This window comes from Pogoniulus pusillus, chromosome Z, assembly GCF_015220805.1.
Source record: "Pogoniulus pusillus isolate bPogPus1 chromosome Z, bPogPus1.pri, whole genome shotgun sequence".
NCBI lineage: Eukaryota > Metazoa > Chordata > Aves > Piciformes > Lybiidae > Pogoniulus > Pogoniulus pusillus.
In genome coordinates, this window is record NC_087309.1 from 100,377,316 (window position 1) to 100,399,730 (window position 22,415).

Here is a 22,415-nt window from a genome sequence, read left to right on the forward strand (position 1 = left end):
TATTCTTAAATCAAGCTTTATTTGTATCCTTGACATAGTATGTAAGCAGATATTAAAATGCACATATGTTTTCTGTTGATTTTCTGTGAATGCTAATGCATATTCCACACACAGGGTTGAATACACAATCCAAGCAACATCCACGGGAAATCCCTGCCAAAGCTGAGGAATAATGTTGTCTTCAGGATAGTCCAAATAAAAAGTTAGTCACACAGAATATTGCTATAAATGATACCCTGGGCAATAATACATGAATTTATTTTTTAGCTAGTGGGAGTTTCTTCACTGATGGCAAATAAATGAGAGTGCCTGTGGCTTATTTCATACAAGCTGATGTTTTCCTCTGCATTTCTTCTTTTTTATTCGTGGTCTTGCCACTTCTGCACCTATAAGGTATCTTTCTTTATTAAACTTCCACATATGCAACCGTAAGTATGCCTTAACACAGTATATTTGATGTTATGATTTAAGGAAAGGATAATAGCTTGACTCAGAAATCCAGTATGTGTCTCTAAGCAATGGAAACCCTCCTTTCATCACAGTGAGTCAAACAGGCTTCTCCCAGCAGTAGTTTCTGCGTGGTCTCTTGCCCTTTCTATTGGATCACTGACAAATTCCCCACACAGCTTTTACTCACTTGTACTCAATTTTACTGCTCTAGTATCAGTCTCAGTGGAGTGACTGAAACTCACTTAGGCAGGGCTGGAATGCCTAGGCTGTGATTTACCTGAGACAGTCACACCCTGGAGCATGGGCTAGCTAATGATTGCCAGGAGTGAGCAAACACAGGAAGTCTCCGCTCCCCTTCCCTCATTCCCTGGTAATAGTGCAGGTTTCATTAGCAAGTGCTTTTCAGCTCTAATAATCACTGGGAAGCTTCAGACTACGACCAGCCTGGAGGGAGGGAGAGAGGAAGAAAGGGAGGAGGAGATTTTAGTCTAATGCTGTTATCATCATCCTCAGATGGGCCAGAATCTATTGTCTCTGCACAGAGTAAAAAACATCTAACTCCAAAGATACACTATTTTCAGTGTAGCTTCTTGTGGCATAAAACATTTTTAAATACAAGTACCATTGGTGAGATACAGACTGTTACCTGGGAAAATATAAACTACTGAAACTGCAGCTCCAACATTCTAATCATTACTTTTCCTGACCTAATGAAATACAGGGGAATGCATAAAGAGGCCTTCTACACCAGTTAATTGAAGCAGAGCTAGGAACACCATCCTGGAAGTTTCCCTCATCAGGGGAAAGAAAAAAAAAATAATAAAAAAATTACACATTTCAGCTCTTTTTCCCAATTATTCATCTGTGTTGAATACAGCAATTTCAAAAATCACTAAAAAGACTTCATCAGCTCATCACTGCCAATTAATCACTGCACCCCATAAAAGCCATGCAGCGCTACAAACTGACAGCTCATTCCATGTCCTGTGTTGGAGAAGAAATCGTTTTCTGCTCTTCCTCATGAGGCACCAGGGGACATCAACCAACCTTTGACAAGGGCAGTTGCACGGAGAAGATGTTAGAGATGAGTTTCCATTCTCCTCCTGTTTATACCTTTCTCACAGCCAGCCCATCCAGGAACTAGGACCATTGGTAGCCTCAGTGCCTTTTCAGAGTGATCCATCATCCAACCCATGTCCTGCAGCACTGTTATTTCCTGGTTATTTTATGTCACTTTTTCCACACAGAATTAGTTACAAATAGCACATCAGGCTGTGTGGGGAGGTGACTGACACTGATGAAACTGCTTTGCCAAAAGCAGGACATGTTCTTTTCTTCCCAAATACTTTGTCATGTCTTTCAGCACATTTTCAATCACTCTACCATATCTTAGCAGACCATAATGTGTTTGACATTAATTTCTCCATTAGTATGTAAAAATATTCATATTGTTTAAAAGCAAATGTAAACTTACAGCAACTCAGCCTCTCAGCTCTCGTTGTTTTAATTCAGTAATCTTTCAGGATCAAAGGATACAACCTGACTAAACGATTATTTTCTATCAAGTTCTCATTTGTCAAAGTTTAACCAATCCCATTCGTCCTACCTGGCTTTACTATATCTCACTAATCTTCTGCTTCAAATAGAAAAAAAAAAAAAAGAGAGAGAGAGAGATTATTTACCTCCCCCTCTCTTTAGTTCCCTTTCTAACCTTTCCCCTTCCCTCCATCACATCTTTCTGGTTTCCACCCCTCTCCCTCACTCCCTGCTCTGCTTCATAAAAGTTCTTAGCTGGAGCCTCATTTTGTCCTGGCTGCTCTTTTCTCCCCTGTTATTCTCCTTCCTTTTTTTTTTTCTTTTTTTTTTTTTCTTTTGTGTTTTGGTTTAGGTTGGGTTGTGGGGGGGTTTGATGTTGTTTGTTTGTTTTCAGGGTGATGGGTTTTGTCTGGTTTGTGTTTTTTTGGTTGTTTTTGGTGTTTGTTTTTTTTTTGTTGTTGTTGGTTGAGGTTTTTGATTTTTCGTTTTTATGTCTGTCAGTCGCAGATCCTTTTTTCTTCCCACAGTCATTGATTTGAGGGTTAAAAGAAGAAGGGGGGGAAAAAAAGACAGCTGGATGAGATTTAATGTTATGAATTAAAACGTGTGTATTGGAAGAGAGTGGAATAAAGCCTCTCTATTTCAGATACTGAAACCGTTAAAGGTTTCTCTTTGGTAATATTGTATTACCTGGCAATTTCACTTACTGAATGTTCCTAAGGGCTCAGTTCAGCTGAAGGGACACTGAAAGCAATGATTTTGACTTATTAAACTAACCATTTCTTACTCTTTCAAACTGGATTTGCTCTCAGATTGATGCAGTAATTGTATTTAAAACCTTTTTGTTATAATAATACTGACTTCTTTCAGTATTGTCTTTTCAATTACAATAATTTTACACTTAGTTCCCCCATCGATACCTAAAATGTTCACTGCTTCTTTGGGAGACACTGCACAGTGGTTCGTTTGGACCATATTTATCTACTGCAAGAACACAGCCAAAACAAAAATAAATCTCTTTTATCACTATTTTCCTATAGGTCTTGATCAAGCTCTCAATTTTACAGATTTCTGATGAGAACTGAGCATTTACCCCAAAAAAAGATGTATTAATTCAACTTAACATTCCAATCAAAACATGTTCTGCATGTTTTCAGAGAGTCTCTCTACATCTCTTCACTTGGTCTCAGAACAGCTCGATAGTTAGTGTCAAACCTTTATCTTATAAAAAAAACAGAAGCTGAGAGATTTTATTTTATTCTGTTCAGTTCCTCACTGTACTCAGAAAAGATGCAAAATATAAGCACAGTGCTGGCAAATCTAGGGTGGGTAGAAATTTCTGAAAACACTAACAATATAGACCACTAGACCTGAAACTAAACCATCAAGAAGTTACTGGAGAGCATAATTACTTCTCCCATAATAAAAATAATGGCAAAGAAATCCTGAAAACTCCTTTCAGATACTCTATCTACAGTTTCTGATTAATTTTCCTCTCAGAGACTCTAATGAGAATAGACTAATATGAGATCATCAACATCCAATGTGTGAAGAAAGTAAGGATGCCTTTATGGAAAATCCAATAGAGTTCAATTGCAAATAATTTTTCTGGTGACTTAACAACTGCTGCAGAATACAACAGATCAGTTATGCTTCTGTTGTGAAACTCTACAGGCTAGTTAAAAGCTACCATGCATTCCCTTCCTGGGCAATTTTTGCAATGCACTAATGTGAATGGAGTTATGCAAATTTACACCAGAAGAGGATCTGACCCATGTGTGTTCACAGTCATTTGATCACAAATTGCTGCAAATTGCTGTTAGTTTTAAGAACTGTTAAATTCTACATCACTTTCCCATTTTGACCTTCCATGCTTGGTTGTTTTGGTTTTTTAACAGGGAAACACTCCTTTTGCCATATGGCCCAGCCACTATGCACAGTATTCTCTGCTTATTTCACCATCATGTAACACTCTCCTCTTCTGAGAACTAGATGACACAGTGACATGTGAATGTTGCTCACAGTGCAACATGAATTTCTGCTGATTTTTCTGGCACAGTACAACAGAGGCTGGCCAGGGCAGTCTCCTGCATAAAACATCTGCTCTGCAGCCTTGTTTGCCTTCCAAAATCCTCTGTAGTTGTAAAGACCAACCTGCACATAACTGGCAGAGAGCAACTCTTTGGGTTCCCAGGCTGAGGCAAATCGTTCAATGGAGTCCTTGGTATTTCCAGTGAATATTTCAAATTGCTACCACTTTCCTGAATTTTTACTACTTTGGGTCCTCCTACTGAGTGTACTACAGTCATCTGGGTACCCCTTTGGAAGATGTCTGAATAAAGTGATTAGGAAATGCAAATCTATATATGCCATCCAGCAACCTAAAAATATGTCATTTCTAGCAAGGTCCTTACTTCAGAAGGAATTTTACAAGGACTCATTGATCTTCAAAAATCACATCCAGGAGGACAACTCTGTAAGATGTCTAGAACCCACAGTTTTAAACAGCCTGACTTTGTAGGACATAAATGCACAAAAGGCTTGTTGCCATTTTATGACAATGAGGATTGGGTCCTGGTTGGCTCTTAAGTGTCTTCTTTTCTTAAACTGCAGTGTGTCCAAGAACAGCTACATGGAGAACCAAATGACCTTCCCCCAACACAGGCCAGGTGTTCCAGGAACTTCAAGCCAATACACTTCATATACTACTAGGAAAGACTGGAAGATGTAATACTTTCTTACAAATTCAAGGGAAATCTTTGGTAGACAACTGCTCTGAAGAGGGGTCAGAGGGAGTTGGAGAACTCTATAGTTTGTGTGAATTTTTCAGATAAGGCATGCACAACTCCATGGAGACCTCACCAAGAAATCTTGAATGGAAAACACACTGCAGCTGCCAAAAAGCAACCAGTGGAAAAAAAATGTTTTTTTCCCATCAATTAAGATAGTAAATCCTCTCACCTGAGACAGTATGAGTAGTCCACAGTTGTTAACTAATTTAAGCAAAACAAGTAAGGTTGTGTCTCCATTTTCAGAACATCTGACAGCATTAAGAATTGAGATTGATATTAAAGTTCCATAAAAATAGCCTAAAAAAACTTGGTGGGAGAGAAAATATGAGGACAATAGTTTTTTGGATTGGGTACAGAGAAAGAGAGGCAACAGGGAGTCAAATAAAAGAAAATGTGGGGGGTTTAAGCTGTGAAGACCTGTCTGATTTTGCAAATCCATTCTACTAAATTAAGAGCAGAAATAGCAGTAAGAGAACGAAGGACAGGAAGAACTGACCTTCACTTTCGAAGATGGCTAAATGAAAAAGAGTTTCAATGTGTGATTTACGTGAAGAAGTTAAGCAGTGCAGACTGGGGTAGGGGGTGGGGGGTGTGGAATGGATGAATGGAAAACACTTTTGTAAAAGGACCTGCCTATGAAACTTCTAGCCACTGATGACTTAGCTAGTACTAGTGACTGGAAAATGAGATTTATTTTTTTTTACTGCTTTCTGCTTCTCATAGAATTTTAATAATAGAGAAATCTGGTCTGTATTTTTCAAAACCCTAAATATAGGAAGGGAAAATATTCTCTGTCAGAGAGCCTTTTTTGATTAATTAAGAAATTCAAGTGTAAGATGAACCATTCAGTATTGCAGACATATCTGTATTTGAAGCACAGAGCTCAATCTAGATCTGCTTACAGTTCAAACCCACAATAAAGTAAGTGGCATTTTCAAACACCTCAAAATGTATGTAGTGATTTAGCATAATGTAATGATTGAATGTCAGCCTTTGGTATTGTTGAATGGGTATTTCCCACAAATCCTGAATGTGTTCCATTGATGTTCCCATTTCCTGACAGGGAGAAGTAGCATAGATAATAGTAGGCCTCTTTGTGGAAAAGGGGTTAGGACTCTTGGCAGATCAAGGTACATTCATCTGGCTTACCCCCCTCACACATGCTCAGTACCCAAAAATTATTTGTACCAGTTCAGTTTCACTAATTGCCTTCAGATCTCGGGCTAGTTAGTTTCACTAAAATTTATCTGTCCCCAGCAATTAGTTTGGTGCAGAACTAACTTCTGGTTTAGATTTCCAGGGAAAGAAAGAAAACAAGTATTACATCTCAGTTACTTTGGTCAGAAAATTACCCTAAGTATACATTCTGTTTAAACTGTCTAAAAGGAAAGAAGAGACTTTTCCTTGACACAGATGAATGTTTTCCCTTGTAATCTAACAACTAGAAACTGAATGAATGTGCATGTAATTTTAGATCCCAAATCAAATACTGAGTGAAAAACCAATTTCTCAGACTCCTTTCATTATCTGAAAATAAAAGGCAGAAAAACAGCTTTCATGAACAAGTAATTATTTTTATTTTAATGCCATACTTCGTGGTCTGACAGCAAATTCCTTAAGCTGGAGTCTGTTTTTATCCGGTTTGGGGAGGAAAATAAGTTTAAATCGTGTTAAAGCAATTGCACATGTAAATTACTCCTCTGGAAACTAAAGACTTTCGAGCTGATATAAGTGGAGGCTCTTGCAGCGTTTCTCTGGCGAAATCCAGAAGTTAGAAATAGCTGCTAGAACTCTTGAGGGATCGCATGCCATCGCCCACGAAACGTGCACGGCGTCTTCCAGCTCACCGACTTCACGCTGTTTTGCAAGCTTATACCGTAGTTCGCTCCCGCAGCTTCTCCGTTCGAGTCTCGGTGCTCCGAGAGGTCAGAGCGGCGCGGGGGGTCGCCCCACGGGCGGCAAATGCCAGATTCACGCGTGGGCCGAACCCCACGACGGCCGCACCCGCGACATATTCTAAGCGCCTAAGGCCCTGGCCAGGTCTGCGAGCCCCGCATCTCCCATTCTCGGGGCCGCTGTCCTGGGGCCGCAGCAGCACTGGGGCCGGGAGAGTTCGCGGGGGCCGGATCGGGCGGCTTCGGAGCGGTCCACGGCACAGCGCTCTCATTGTCCCGCTGCACTGGGGTTAGGACGGGGGGATTATGAGCTGTGGCTGCGGGAGACTCTCGGCGCGGGGGTCGGGGGAGAGGGGGCTTTATGTGTTAGCGCTGCTTGTTCCTGCTCCTCGTTGGATCGGCTCCAAGACAGGGATTAGCGCTGCGAGCGACTACAGATGCGGGAGCGTAGGCAAGTGGGAAAAGAAGAGGAGCGGATGGACGAGGCCAGAGCCAGACCCTAGATACGACCCTTCCCCCCTCTCCCATAGGAGACACGGGCACTACACCTGGGGGATGCGAGCTAGCTCGGCTGCGCTCCCTTTGCCCGGCAGCTGCGCGCGCGGCGCCCCGTCGCCACTCCCGGCTCTACAGCAGCCGCTGCTACAGCTTCCGCAGCTCGCCGAGAAGCTACACAATTCCCCGAGGGGCTACGGCCGGTTGCCTGGAACCGTGCCGCCGCCGGCGGTCAAGGCTACGCTGGCCGCCCGTGGGCCCCTCCGCATCATCCGCCGCCCCTCCACGACCCGCGGGCGCGGAAACAACCGTGATGGCTGGAGGCAAGGGCAGCTGCGCGGCGACGGGGACAGAGGCCGGTGGCAGCGGGTCCCTCCCTCTTGCACCTGCCCGACATAAGCCCGGTAACACTCATCATGAGCTCCGCGCCGGAGGGGCGGTGTCGTCGTCAGCAGCATCGCCGGTAGAGAGCGCTGGAAGGAAGAACGAACCACTCCCCCCGGCACTACATACACACCAACCCCGGCACGCAGCAACCCAAAGCTGCCTCTGCCATCCCCTCCGCCCGGGACTCGGCAACACCCCCCTCTCTGTGAGGCGCCGAGACCCCACCCCTCGCCCAGTAGCCCCGCCCCCTCCCAGGCACGTGCCCCGCCCGTCGTGGCGCGCGGTGCGAGAAGAGAGGCGGGGCGCGGGGCGCGCCCGTCCGCCCGCCTGAGTTCAGTCCAGGCTTTGTCTCCGCCTCCGCCGGCGGAGCCGCGTCCCAGGGGCCGGGAGGCGGGCGCGGAGGGGAGGTAGGGAGGTAGGGCAACCGCAGGCAGCGGCAGGCAGCGGGGGACAGCGGCTCCCGAGTCCTTGCCGCGCACAGTCCAATGCCTGGCAGCTCGGGGCGAGGAACGACTGCGCCTTCCTGCCGTGGCACGACGAGTGCCTCCAGACTAGGAGTTTTCCTGAAGCAGCCGTCACACCGGGAGCACTTTTGGTAGAGAGGGAGCAGGAAGAGACCCCGAAATGACTTACTTCCCGAGGCGCGACTGAAGGGGACTTTACTGGAGTGGAACCGTAGTGGAATTTGAGTCTGGAAAGGAGTTGCTTACGCCTTCATTTTTTTTCCTATTTTTTCTTCCACACCCCCCCCCCCTTTTTTTTTTTTTTTTTAATTCCCTGTGCCCTTCCTTCTTTTCGCCCATCATTGGAAGTGAACAAATTGCATTTGCAATTTAGAAAGTAGAAATATTAAATATTCCATCCCCAGGAAGCACACATGTAGTAATGACAAAGGATTGCAAAGGAGAGATTGGCTCCAGTTTCCCAGAGAGATCCCCTTAAATGGATTACTAAATGGGACACTACATCAGCTAGTTCTGTCCTCTAGCTGCCTAGATACATGCACCGAAAAGGTACAGTACTCCCCCACCCGTATCCCCTACCTAATGTTTTGGGGTTGCTTGAAAAGGAAGGCTCCCGGGTCGCCCCGGCAAGCTCGGGAGGAGCGAGGATGGTGTGTGGTTTAAGGCTGGATGCTGCTCTGTCTCGACGGCGTTTGCAGCGCCTGGGGAAGAGAAGAAGAGCCGCCTGCAAGTGCGCACAGTGCGCTTGCTGTTGCCCCTTTCCAGGCATTTCCTGGCTTGGATTTTTGTTGTTTTGGGTTTATGGGTTGTTTTTATTTCTTGTTCTGATTGAGGTTTTTTTGTCGTTGTTGTTGTTGTTTTGGGTTGGTTTGTTGGGGTTTTTTGTTTGTATTTGCCGTTGGTTTTTGTGGGGTTTTGTTTTTGTTTCACCACCACACACAAACAGAATTGCTTCATGTGTTAGTTTTCCTCCTTAGTCCCTTGGCACGGTTTGCATGCGCGGTGCTGCGGCTCCTCTCCGCCCCCCAGCCCCGAGCCCCGCTTGCAGCGGGCTGGCAGCATTAAGGGGGTCGCGCCCTCCCCGGCGCCGCCGGGAGTTGGGCGGCCGCGGGACGCGGCCGTTGAGTGTAAAGCTGGTGCCCGCTCACTCTAGGGCCGCTCGGCATCGTGTGAAGCTGGGTCAGGAACTGGGAGGGTGGGGGGATGTTTTGGCGTCTTTGTTGTGGGGACAATGTGGGCGCTGAATGCAGAGGCGTAACCCCTCGGTCTACGCGCTTCCACGCGGGGTAGTCGGGTTGTGATTTTTTTTCCCCCCAAGGTTGGGGTTGCATTTTGGGGAAAAGGGCCAGGTACCGATGAAACTTACTTCGCGGCGCAGCCCCCCGGCGCTAACGCGGGCTTTGTTCGCGATCGTGGGCTAGGGCCGCGGGCTTCCCTCCTTGCTGACAGTGGCCACCTTCCTCTCCGCTCGGCCCCGGAGGCGGGGGGGGCTGCCGGCTGCACTCCCGCAGCCCGGGGAGAAAGGTGGCTCTCTTAAGGCTGCTCCCCGCCCATTTCTGCCAGGCGTTGTCAGTCTCTCTCCCGCGGGCCGGTGGCTTCTCCCTGCATGGTGAGCTCAGGCCGGCGGGCTGGTCTCCGGCGCCTAGCCCGGGGAAGACGAGACCCCTTTGAGGGGCCTGTCGGGCGGGGAGAATCGCGGGGCAGTCTAGCTCCTGCCCCCTACGCCTGCGCCCCCACCCTGCTGCTCCTGAAGCCCCTGTCCTCCGGCCCCTGGAGAGACAGGCGAAATCGGCGGAAAACAGAAAGTTTTTCTAAGGGGGAATAACAGAGCCGGACGGCACAAAGGAGTTGCTGTTCGGCCAGCCCTCCCTGAGGCGCTGAGGGCTGGCGGCGCGGCGCCGCGGAGCCCTGGGCCTGGCGGCGGGGCGCAGGGAAGCCGGGCGGGGGCCCGTAACGGGGGCGTCTTCGTGCCTCTGATGCTGTGGTAGGGACGGGATGCTGAGAAGGGAAGGAATTTCTCCCTAGGCACAGGTACTCCTGCCTGCACGGGCAGGGAAGGCTCTTGGCTGAGGGAAAGGTGCTTTAGGAGTCGTGGTTGCTGCTCCACGTGAGTTGGAGCCCGCGAGTGTTTTCTCCCACCGGGCTCTGCTTTTGCCAGAGGTGCGTTGGGGACGCGAAGCCGAGGCGCAGATAGGGCGGTGGCGCATCAGCCAGCCTCAAGGGCTGGCTTGAGGTCAGCACTGCCCCGCCACTGTAAAGGGCGGCAAAAAGTTTGGGTTCCATCACGCGTGGAGAAAGTACCTGCTCCTTGCGAGGGCTCGGCCGTCCCACCGCCCATTCTTTCCTGCCCGAGGGAGGCGTTTCCCGGGGGTGGCTCCCGGGGGTGCGGGTGGGGATCTGGCGGGGGAAGCGCAGCTGCGCTGCAGCGCGGTTATCTGGAGCGGAGATGGTGTCCTGTCCGCCGCTCCTCCTGCCTGGCTCTTCCCAGGGTGAGTTGCAAGGCGGTAAATGCTGGGTTTTTCCTGGGCAGATAGCCCCGTCTTTCTAATCGTGACCGCTCCTTCGGAGGGAAATTTCCTCTCCCGAGGTAATTGCAGCTTTTAAAGTTTGTAAACATGTGCGCTTGTGCCAAGTGCGCGTGTGGCGAATATCTCTAAGCTGCTGTGGACGGAAAATTGTTTAACTGGTAAAATGGCACAATTGAAGGTTGTAGTCTGCCCCGTAATACATTGTGCAAGACGCTCATTCCTGTCTCTGCAAGGTGAATGCTTAATTTTCCAAAGGAGCACACACAGCTTGCAGGTGTTACAAGTACCGAGAAGTTCAATGTCTACAGCCGTTTTCTGTCACAGGGCTGCTTGAGGTGGCTTATTATTTGGCAGAGATTCTGCTAACTTGTGTTTCGTATCATCCACCAATGGTATTAAAGTAATCTCTAAGATAGTAGATAGGGGCTACTATATTAGTAGCTACTATTTGCTTGCTGTCTTTACAAAAATTAGTGCAGTGACTTGCTTTTGGTTTTCATTAAGTGTCATCCAGTGAGCCATTCTCATCCAAGTAATCTTTACTTGGCAGGTAAATCCTTTTTGGCATCACGGTGAGAAAGTACAGCAGTCAGACTCTTCTAAGCACGGATTCACAGAGGGTTTGAGGGGTCTATGGTATTTCCCTCAGTAAGATTTGTGCTGCTGTTCTCATGTTCAGGACTTCCTCCGACATTTGTTTTCAGACCAGAGAAGCAAAATGATCTTCCTCTGGTTAACTTGTGAGTTTTTTTTTGTTTTGTTTTGGTTTGTTTTGGAAGGTGTTGGTTGGTTTGATTTTAGTGAGACTAGTGTAGTACATGGTAAGGAAACTTGGGTCTACTCCAGCAAACACCTTTCTTCATGGAATTGCCTCACACATGGTGGAAAGCAAATCCTAGCTTTAGTAAGATCAGAAAGGTTTGTCACTCTTGCAAAAGTATAGTTGCCAAGGCATTTCACTGTCTAGGGTATAGTTTTATCTAAAAGAAGCCCATTTTTAATATGGTAGATTCCATAAAGTGTAAGACAAAGAGAATATTTACAAACTCTCTTTGAGCTGAACTATTTCCTGTGCATGAAACGCTGATCTCTGTTCTCTACCACCCTTCAGTGGAGAAAATTGCTGGCTCTCATGAAAGTTCAGTTCAGTAGTAGATGCCCAATTCAGGTTTGTTTTTGAATTCTAAATTAATTTTAAAATAGCACATAATACAGTATAAAGTATAGTTGCAACATTTGCTTTTCACGTAGTAGGAATCAGATGCTCGAAGCATGGGCGAATACTTTCAGGGAAGATGAATCATATGGTCACAGATGTTCTATGCATTCTCAGCACTAAAACTGTAAATTCTTACTTAATGGCTAGATCACATTATCTGCTGAACTCATGCTACTTGAGGCAAAAAATAATTGGACACTAACATCTATGGGAAGCACAACCAGCTAGTTGAAGGTAAAAGTGAATGTTAGTGTGGATCCTCTCTTAATGTTTGAAAGTAGAGGATCAGCCTTATTAAAGACTGAAGAACGATGTAGGTCAGGCTGAGGATGAGGAGTTGCCTTCAATGAGATTAAAAAAAAAAAAAAAGAAGAAGAAGAAGAAAGAAAAGGAGAGAGATCAAATTAATGACCTGTGATAAATCCAGGCTGAAACTGTTTGCATTATAAAGGAAGTAGGTGATTGTGAACTTGCTTGTGCATGCTTTGTGAAGGGAAGGGGAAATTTGTCATCTTGTTTTGAAGAGCCATACATAAATACATATGAAAGGAGTTCACATGGTTTATAGCAGGGGGGAGATAAAATGTTTTAGAGTTAAATTGACCTAAGCTAATACATGCCTTGCATCCAACTTGTTTGCAAGAACACATTGTTACACTACACAAACAAACGTTTTGTGTATGGAACCTGATTCCTGTGCACTGTAGCAAAGTGTTGAAAACAACAACTGGATACGTCCTGGAAAATAAGGTTGAACTACATTAGGTGCAGCCTATGCTTGAGAAAAGTTGAACCATGCTAAACCAAAAGTTTTCACTATCATAATTCAACACTGACGCTACAGTGTTGTACCTTCTACTACAATTCATTTACTGACAAAGTAGATCTTCAGCGCTTATCCTACCCATTCTCATTCACCCAAGTAAGCTTTGTTCACCCAGCGACGCCTTGCTTTTCTGAGTAGTTTGTTGGAGAGTAAAGGCAGATGCTGAAATATTACTCAGATAGGGATTTGTTTCTTTGTTTTCATGTTTAAACCCCAGTTCGAAAAACTTGTTGGGGATCTGAAGCTATGATGAGAGTACATTCATGCTGCACTGACCTTCAGTGTTAAGTCAGACCAAGGTCTGCATGTTGTGGAGCAAGGCATGTCTGGCAAATTGTGACAAGCTTTGTCTTACCAAGGGAGAAGAAAAGAGGAATAAGCAGTAGTTTTTTATTGATGACCATTTGTGCATTTTATGCTCATCAATTCTTTTTATCAGGATTACTCTCTGGTGGACAAGGTATGCACAGAGATTATTTTGGTGGTTAAATACAATCAGTAGTAGCATAGAGTCTAGCTGCCGATGAACAGCATACAGCAACCATGAATGATGTTCAAAAGAAAAAGCGAGCATCAAGGGCAGTGCTTGGGCCTCAGCCTGACATGTCTCTGTAGGAACATTTTTATTTTTGTTCCATCACACTGATTTCTTCAGTAAGGAACAGTGTGGATGTGCATAGGACGTGTGAAAGCAGAAGATGACTTCACCAACTCAATACAAACCTATCGTACAGGATTTTACATGTCTTCATCTGCTGCTTGTGAGACAACTAAACCATTACCTGTGACCTTGGAAATAAGTGAATGTTCACGTTTTTATAGTGTTAGATCTTTAAGTGTGCATGGCTTTGTGTCTTGGTTACAACATGGCAAGTATGGTAGCACAGCTTCAAGGCATTCTTTTAAAGGGAAGAGTGCCACCTACTGTGCTGTAATTATACATATTGCATGTCCCACGTTTTCTGGAGTTCCCAAGCTGCATATATGCCTATCCCATTTTAGCAGCTAGAAGATGTGAAAGGATTCAAAATTACACGTACTGTAGGAACTAAGGGAAGAAAAGATTTGCACCTACAACATAAGGTTGTTTTGGAGGTATTAGAAAGCGTTCATTGAAAGACAGGCATAGAAATATTTTCAGTTTGTGTGGCTTCAAACTTATAAAGGCTGGTAATAATTTATAGTGGGGCCACTGGAAATAGGCAAGGGGATGCAAAATCTGTGTTCTGACCCTCTAGAATAATCATATTCTCAGCTTTTATAGAACAGGTGAACATTAATGGGGATGCCAGACTTATGGCCTCTGAAGGCTAAAGCTTAGATCCAACTATATTTTCATTAAAAAGAAAAAAAACAAAGGAAAAGAAAAAAGTTTTATAAAAAACAAAACAAAACCTTTCAAAAAAGAAAGAAGATAACAAACCCCCACTGTGATTTATCCTGTGATTTGCTGCAAAACCTCTGTGAAGTGTTATGTAGTATAGAACTGTAACTATTTTTTAGCCAGAAGGGATGTATTACAGTATATGTGACCAGAGTCCTTTTTTTATGAAAGGATTTTTTCCTCAAGCCCTAAAATGTTTCATTAGTGACTGAAATAGAGATGTAAAACAAAGTAGATAAACCAGCTATTAACAGAACTGCCAGTTGCTGTATCTCTAGAGTGAAGACATATGGTAATTCACTACCTTAGTTGATGACTCTTTCTTTAAAAGTATACTTCATAATTGGCATTGCTATATTGAGTAATTGTACTAGATCCTTGAAATTCACATGTCATGGACTATCCTATTACATTTTTTTGGTGATTTTTTTTTTTTTTTAGCTACTGACGAAACTGCTTCCAAAAAATGTTTGGTAGAAATGCAGTTCTATGATGTTCATGCAGTGCTGAAGTAAGAGTTTTTGTGGCCAGATGCACAGTGTTGCAGCACATCATGCAACAACATCAGCATGGGCGTTGTCTTCAGTATGGAAAGTCTTTGGCTCCTTCTCCCTTACCGTCCCAAATTAAAACCGTGCCTTGATTGTAGGATTATACCCTTTGTGTGATATGGGCCAAAAAAGCATTCATTTGCTTTTGTGATCTCTCTGACCAGTTGCTATAAGTTAAAACTTGATGGTTATAAAAATTGAAAGGATTGTATTTTTATTATACCTTTTCACCTTAGTCTGAGACCATCTAGTAGATGAGGACTATAATGCTACAATTTTTACTGGAGATAATAGTGGAAGTTTGATAATTTTTAAGGAAAAGGAATTCCTAACTCTAATCAATTTTGCAGTGACCCTGACCCACTCACAGGGCCTTCTAGTAATGAAAACGTGTAGAGTATATAACAGATATGATCAGGTGTTCCAGTTCAGCAGCAAGAAAGAGTACTGTCTCATATGAATCCCCAACACAATGGGGAAAACTGTGTCCAAATATATTCCTGTCTACAATAAACATTTTTTCTACTTCCTTATCTCTGTCTACTCAGCTTTGCTAGGATGTTCTCTATATTGAGTATCCTTATGTATGACTTTGATAGTCAGACATGAAATCTGCTATGTTGGTTCCTTCTCCATTGTTCATGAACATTTGTCCATTACTTGCACTCAATGCAGCCATTCATTGAAACGTTAATGAGAATTTGAACAGTTTGTAGCTTTATAATAATTTTTCTTTCTTTTTATTTTCTTTAGCAGAAAGAAATTGCTGCTTTGTTGGCACCTTTCGAAATCTACTTTTTATTAGTAGATTGAGATGGATTCTATGCTAATTCCTCCTACATTCCTGAATTATGGCCTAGCTAGGCACTGTCGCTGGGATCTTCATCTATTAATCATGGAAGCTGCTTGCTTATTCGGTTGCCATAGTTTCAGTGCCTCAGATAGTGTTGGGGTGCCTTGGGAAAGGCTTGAGATATACTCGGACTTGCAAGCGTTGCAGTTATTTTGGCAGCAGAAGAGCTCTGGAGGAACAGAGAACAGCATCCAACGTTATTTAGAGTTGGATTAAAAGAGGAAACTTCTGCATATGTCTCTCTGGGCCTTGTTATGTGAACGTCCAGCTGATACTTACTCCCAAGATTTGCTTTTTGTTTTGTCTTGCTGGTAAAATTGTGCACTTCAGAGAACTAATCCATTGCAAGAGCAAAAAAGGCCCTTCATTAGTTCTGCTGATAAATGGTTGAGTAAATTACGGCATTTAGGGTTTCCTAAGCAATTCAGGTAATTTGTTTTATGCTCTCTTTTAACCTATCTACATACAGCATGACATCATGTTTGAGACTGAGTTAATGTTTATTGTTACCTTAAATTTAATAAAATGACAATAAGTACTCTTTTGTTAGCTGCAGAACAGCTTGAATTACAAAGTAGAAAAGGGGAAATGAACTTCTTTTCAGACACAGTGCTAACATTGGCAGTATTTTTAGTGTTTCAATATCTCTTCACAAATATAGCATTAAAACATACATACTTTCAGAAATGTGGAGCTGTGAGTAGTCAGAAATAGCTTTTATTTTAAAAAATGAGAGAAATGGTAAAGTAGTTGGAAGACTAACTTGCCAATGTAATGCTGATTTTTTTGTGTGAGTTATGCTTGACAGAAAATTATGCACAAATATCTTTCACTGAGCAAGTCATGATCTCCTTTTTCTTTTGAGAAAAACAATTTCATTACTTCTGTGTGAACAGGAGTAAGGCATATGTTTTAGGAGATATTTAAATCCCATTTCTTTTACACTTATATCACAATATCTCCAGAATTAAGTGGTTTCCCTCCAGTTCAGATAAAGCAATTTCATTCCTTCACATATGAGCTTGATACATATCTTCTGTCAAAAAAAAAAAAAAAAGTTTTGAATATTCACATCAAGCAAAGAATCATGTTAAAAGCTGAGCAATTTAGATTAAAGAATTCAGCATAATTGGAACTAATCTGGAAAATTAGCCACGTTTTTACTTTCAGATAGTTAGGTTGCATTTTGAGATGAGTTTTAAAGCATCAGTTTGGGACTTCCCAATCTTGTCAGTTTTTCAAGTGAGATCAACAAGCAGATTGAGAACATGTGCCTGTTGCTTGTAATCCACCCTGAGGAGTTCTACGAACTGAACCAACTGAAGTCCAGAAATTCCACATGAATTTTAAAGATGACAAAGTTTTGTTTACTGGTAAATGCAAAGAAAATCTGTATTTGTCACTTTATACTCCATTTCAGTTTTATAGTCTGGCTTTTACTCTGTTGTATATGCATATTTTGCATTAAATGAATCCCAGCTTTTTTCCTGTTAAACTCACAATGTGCCTGTATCAAGGAGATTGACACCTTGACAGAACAAAATTACATGTTCTGGTCATTTTATAGTTCCTTTTGGAAGGGAGATGGTGATTGCATAAGGCAGTTGTTACAGTGGAAAAATATCATAGGTCAAGAGCTGTAGATGTACAAATTCAGTTGTGTTTTTGTTCTTAGAATTTATTGTACTCCATGTAGTTTCAGATTAGATACAGAATCACTCTGCAGCTCTATAACATAAATTTGTATTTTCTCTAACATTAATTAGTGATTGAGTGATTGGTGGATGTATTGTCAGTGTAGAAAGCCAAGTTCTTGTTGGAGAGTAAAGAGTTTCTTCTTGCTCAGTAAGAAGCCTTTACTGCATTTATAATTCAGTATAGTTATTTCAGTTTATTTATGGTTGGTCATAAAAGTTCTGCATCCACAAGTAGCTTAATTTTAGCATCAAATGTACTAATATTGTCAAGGAAAAAAATAGTAAATTCTGGTAAAGTAATTGTTATATTTGTGTCTTTTTAGCAATGTTACACTGTTTCCTTTGCAAATCGTGCATGTGTTGAATATCATCTTGCTGCTTAAATATTCTTCTAAGGCTAAAGGCTTGCTTGAAGTGCTTGCTCACAAAGGGACCTGAAAGAGAGGAAGGTCATCCCGCGTTCTTTCTCAGACTTTCCTGGTGCTTGCAGCTGGTCCCGGGTGTAGGCAGAGTACATCCCTGCCCACTAGTGCTTTGGAGCAGCTGCATGGCAAGGAGCGACAGAGGGTTGGCCAGAGCCCTGGCTCCTGTGCCTGGGTCTGTGCGGGACATGCTGTGGTTGCAGTCAGCGTGAGCCAGCCGGATACTACTGCATCCTGTACCAAAACACCAGAGCAAGGGAAGAGATAGAATGGGATGCCTTTGTGCCATCAGGAGCTCCTTTTCTGCTACTTGCTCTGTATGCAGGGTACAGTCCAGTGTTTGTCGCCTGATGGCAAAGCAGAAGCTGAGTCCCGTGGGATTATCTTTCTTGAGTTCACACCATGAGCGTGGCTCAATGCAAACTGATGTTTGACTCAAAATGCCCTTTTTTATTATGTAGAGAGGATCACCGCCATTTAAACTGCAATCTTGAACTTTAGGTCATAGTGTTTTTAGTACTGGCTTTTCATCATAGCTCTCTGATGAAAGAAGGCCATCATATATTAATATCAGCTTTTCAATTTAGTTTTCTTTATGAAATTGGGTGCAGTGTGTATAAACTTCTAATAATGTTCAACTCACTTATGAATTATTTGTACTTACTAATTACAAATGCATAGCTTTTGCAATTACAAATTACTTATCCATGCCATTTTAGATGGAAATGGTCACAGTTAATTTTTCTGATTTGCTGTAGCCTGTTCTAGTGAGGTGTGTATGTCTTTTTTTTTTTTTTTTTTTTTTTTTTTTTTTTTGAGAACTGTGTCTATGCAGCAATTTATTTTATGTAAATGCATTGTGTTTGTTTTTTTGGTTTTTTTTGTTGTTGTTCTTGGAAAGCAATGAAAGAGGAGAGGCTTTTCAGGTTTCACAAAGAGGTAAGAAGACTAACTTCTTTCTCGTGATTCTTTGAGATGCCTTTTTTTTTCCACTTAGTGCACTTACTCTTGAATTTGATCAGGAATTTGTTTTTCTTTAAAAAGAAATTAAGAACTGAATACTTAAAGAGGTGTTATGGGAAGAGGAAGGTCCAGTTGCATGAGTTGCTACACTTTTTTATTATTATCCGCAAGGTGTTTCCTTTTAATTCTGTTGTGGGAAAGTTCAGCATGTTCAGATACACTGATTAATTCCGTCACGAGACATGTATATTAGGGTGGTGTCGTCTTTTTTGCTTTATCCTGTTCTAAGCATAAAACCTAGAGATACTGCCAGATCACTTCCTTTCCCAAGATTAAAAAAAAAAAAAAAAAAAAAAAAAAGGCCAAAACCCAAACCGCATACACACAAAACCAAATCACTGCTGACAGCACCAGACCAAAGCTAATGGTCCTGTTCTTGTTCAACAGCATGTATAGTCCAAAAGGCAGATTTGGCCATTGTGGAACTAATTACCTAACGGTGTGAGGTGAAGGCTGATGACTGGCTGACTGGGAGAATAATGCAGTTTCGGTTTGTCAGAACACTTTTCTTAGAGTATCACATACATGTGTTAAACTACCTGTTAGAGAAGAACTTCAAAAGTAAACCACAAAGTGTAGAATAGAGTTAAGTTCTGTGCCATACATATTCTAATTACATTCCAGTGTGCCACTTACATATCTGACCAATTGTTTGTGTTCATCAGTGTCTGTCATAAGGTCTCTCATAGATGAAATCTTGGAGGTAGCATCATTTGCAAAAAAATCCAACAAACAAACAAAACCCAAACCCAAATAGCACCCATCTCAAATGAGAGAAAATTCAGCTGTGTCTTTCCTGTCTCTGTTACTAAAAGCAAGTGATGTGCTGCAGAAGGGTGGAAGAGGTCTATAAGAACCAGGAGAAAGGGTCTGTAAGAGTGCTTGCATTAGTTTACTTTGAATAGCAAATCAGTTCTGCCGACTTTTTAAAATAAATGATCATTTATCTGGTTTAGTTTGAAATGTGAAAGAACTTAAAAAACTTATAAGCTTTTAAAAACCTGCAGCACTTATACAGATGCTTACACTGTTGTTTTTTAATAAGGCCTAATCCTGATCTCTGTTGTGCCAGGCTCCAAAGATCCAATACCTGGATTCCCAGCTGTAAAGCTGTATTCTAATTAGTTGCTTTAGATGGTGTGAATATGTCATCAGAATCAATTACACTACTCATGTAGATAAGTGCAGAGGAGCTAGGCTGAGGCACAAAAATATGGGTTAGCAGGATCTAACTTTTTGATCTGCTAACATCAAACAGAAAAATGAGGGCAAAGTTTTGCTTTAGATTGCATGTCCATATTTATTTCACCAGACGAGATTTGTCTAGTAAAGATAACCTCTGACTCAGTCATATTAGTGACATAAACCTTGCTGACTTCAGTAGACCTACTAATTGCTGAAATGTGAAAATTCTGGAGGATATTAACTCATAAACAATATCAGGCATTGTACTGTAAAGGCATCTAGACATTGAATTGATATTTCATCTTCAGCGAGTCTAGTACTGGAAATTTTTGAACAGTAAACCAGCAGGGAATGCGTTAGTAAGGGGGCTGGGGTGCTACTTTGCAGCTGTGTTGCCTGCTTCTAGACAACTATCATATGACAGCCTGCTTCAACAACTACCCCCATTTAAAAAACACAGTTGCATAAGAACAAACACAACACATTTACCAAAATACATTTGTTGGGGGGAGGGCCTTAAAGACTTCAATGGATGGAACATACCAAGAGGAAATCCACTGCATTTTCTTTAGATTGCATGTGAAAACCTGGAAAGAGGACAGGTAACTTTTCTTCTTGTTATGTGCTGGCTTTAGAAGCTACAGATTTCAAGAGAAAAAGACCTTCCACCTTTTGACACAGTTTCTAAATGCAGGAGTTAATCTGTTACTATAGTAGGCTGTCTAGAGAAACAGTAGAAGAGCTTGGTTGCTTTTTGTTTGTTTGTTTCAAATCGTAAACCTGAGAAATGCTTCTCAGGTTTTCTGACAGGCTATTTAAGGAACGGAAATGCCCTGTGCGTTTTCGTTTGCACGCAGCCTGCCCTCTTGTGTTCCAGAATCTCAGTGCAGACTCTTCAGGCATCCAGATGATAACGAGAGTGGGGAAAAGGAACAAAACCTAGAAATGATGGACACAAGCCATGCTCCTCAGAGGCACTGATTTTGTCTGTGTATGTGTTTTCTTGCTGTTTGCAGTATAGGAAGTAATATAATTTTCAGCTTTCTTAAACAGAGACTTTAAAAAGTGGGTTAGCCAAACTGATGTGCAGAAAAGCTCTAGGAGTGAATTTGCAGCAACGGGTGAAGGCCGTAATGCATATGATTAAAGTGAGACACTCTGCCTACACAAGGAATTGCTAACAAGATGCTTTCACAGCTTTCATGTCTCAGACCCGCTTTTACAGAAAATAAAATAATGTTTAGTTTCAATGGCTGCACCATTTTGCTCAGCCCTACAGGATAGATAAGAGAATCAAACTATAAAAGTGCAACCAGTTGGACACAAAATAATACAATTTGCCCTGAGCAGGAGCAATGGCTGTGGGTATTAGCAAAATGGTGTCCCAGGTTAACATTCGCTTGGTCTGTTTTCAGCTCCTGTGATGTTGCTGCATAGAATCATAGAATCAACCAGGTTGGAAGAGACTTCCAAGATCATCCAGTCCACTCTATTACCCAGCCCTATCCAGTCAACTAGACCATGGCACCAAGTGCTTCATCCAGTCTTTTCTTGAAGACCTCAAGGGACAATGCCTCCACCAACTCCCTGGGCAGCCCATTTCAATGGGAAATCAGTGTCTCTGTGAAGAACTTCCTCCGAACATCCAGCCTATACCTACCCCGGCACAACTTGAGACTGTATTCCCTTGTTCTACAGGGAGGGGAGACTAAAAACACAGATGAAGTTAAGGCAAATTAGTTGGATGCTTTAGAGAAAAGAGAAGGCAGAGATTTTGTGTTACTCAGTCTGGAGAGGAGGGGGCTTTGAGAAGACCTTGTTGTGGCCTTCCAGTATCTTAAGGAGGCCTACAAGAAAGCTAGTGAGGGACATTTTAGGATGTTGGGTAGTGACAGGACTAGAGGAAGTGGAGCAGAACTAGAAGTGGGTAGATTCAGATTGGATGCTAGGAGGAAGTTCTTACCATGAAGGTGGTGAGACACTAGTTACTCAGGGAGGTGGTGGAAGCCTCATCCCTGGAGGTTCTTAAGGCCATGCTGGATGGAGCTTTGAGCAGCCTTATCTAGTGTGAGGTATCAGTTCCCATGACAGGGGGTTTGAAACTGGATGGTCTTTGAGGTCCCTTCCAATCCTGACAATTCTGCATCCATTAAAGAATATTATTTTCCCTGCCCTGTTCAAATAGTAGGGTAGAAGTTGCTTCAAGCTGTTAAATAGTCTATGGCAGTAGTTCTAGCATTTATTCTTGCTTATATTAAGTATATTTTCTGTAACGCAAAAGAATATTTAAATATTCTTGTATTTTAAAAAAGCCTCCAGAATTTAGAATTATATAAAGTTTTTGTGATATGCAGAGTCATAGACTGCAACAGCTGTTTATTGTCCCAGTGTTTAGAAGAATAAAGAAATAGTCATTCTAGTAATTCCTTTGTTTAGAAGTGACTCAGAAGGCAGCCTAGATTTGACCCACAAATCTAAGGAGATTCTGTTTTTCAATTTTCAAATGGTTTTGTTTAACTTCTTGAGAAATAGTGTGTATTTGGATGTGGATTTTGCCTTAGGTCAGTCCCATGTGAACCCAGTGCTTCTAAACCATTTCATTCATGTCCTGCTTCATTTTGTTATCAAGTCATGTTACAGATAATGGAATAAGTGAAATATAGATTCTGTAAGTAGGTTTTTTTTAGCCACATAAGAGTTCCTTTTGT

At 42.5% G+C, this 22,415-nt stretch overlaps 1 protein-coding gene across 9 annotated transcripts in view; it reads left to right on the forward strand.

Moving 5' to 3' along the window:
• The first annotated feature begins 7,782 nt into the window (after positions 1-7,782).
• The window catches only part of SEMA6A (semaphorin 6A), a 134,131-nt gene continuing 119,498 nt past the window's right edge, over positions 7,783-22,415 (forward strand). For all 9 annotated transcript variants that reach the window (XM_064140815.1, XM_064140809.1, XM_064140812.1 and 6 more), the window contains exon 1: positions 7,783-8,568. The gene's annotated coding sequence lies outside the window, so the exon portion shown is untranslated. The remainder of the gene's footprint in view (positions 8,569-22,415) is intronic.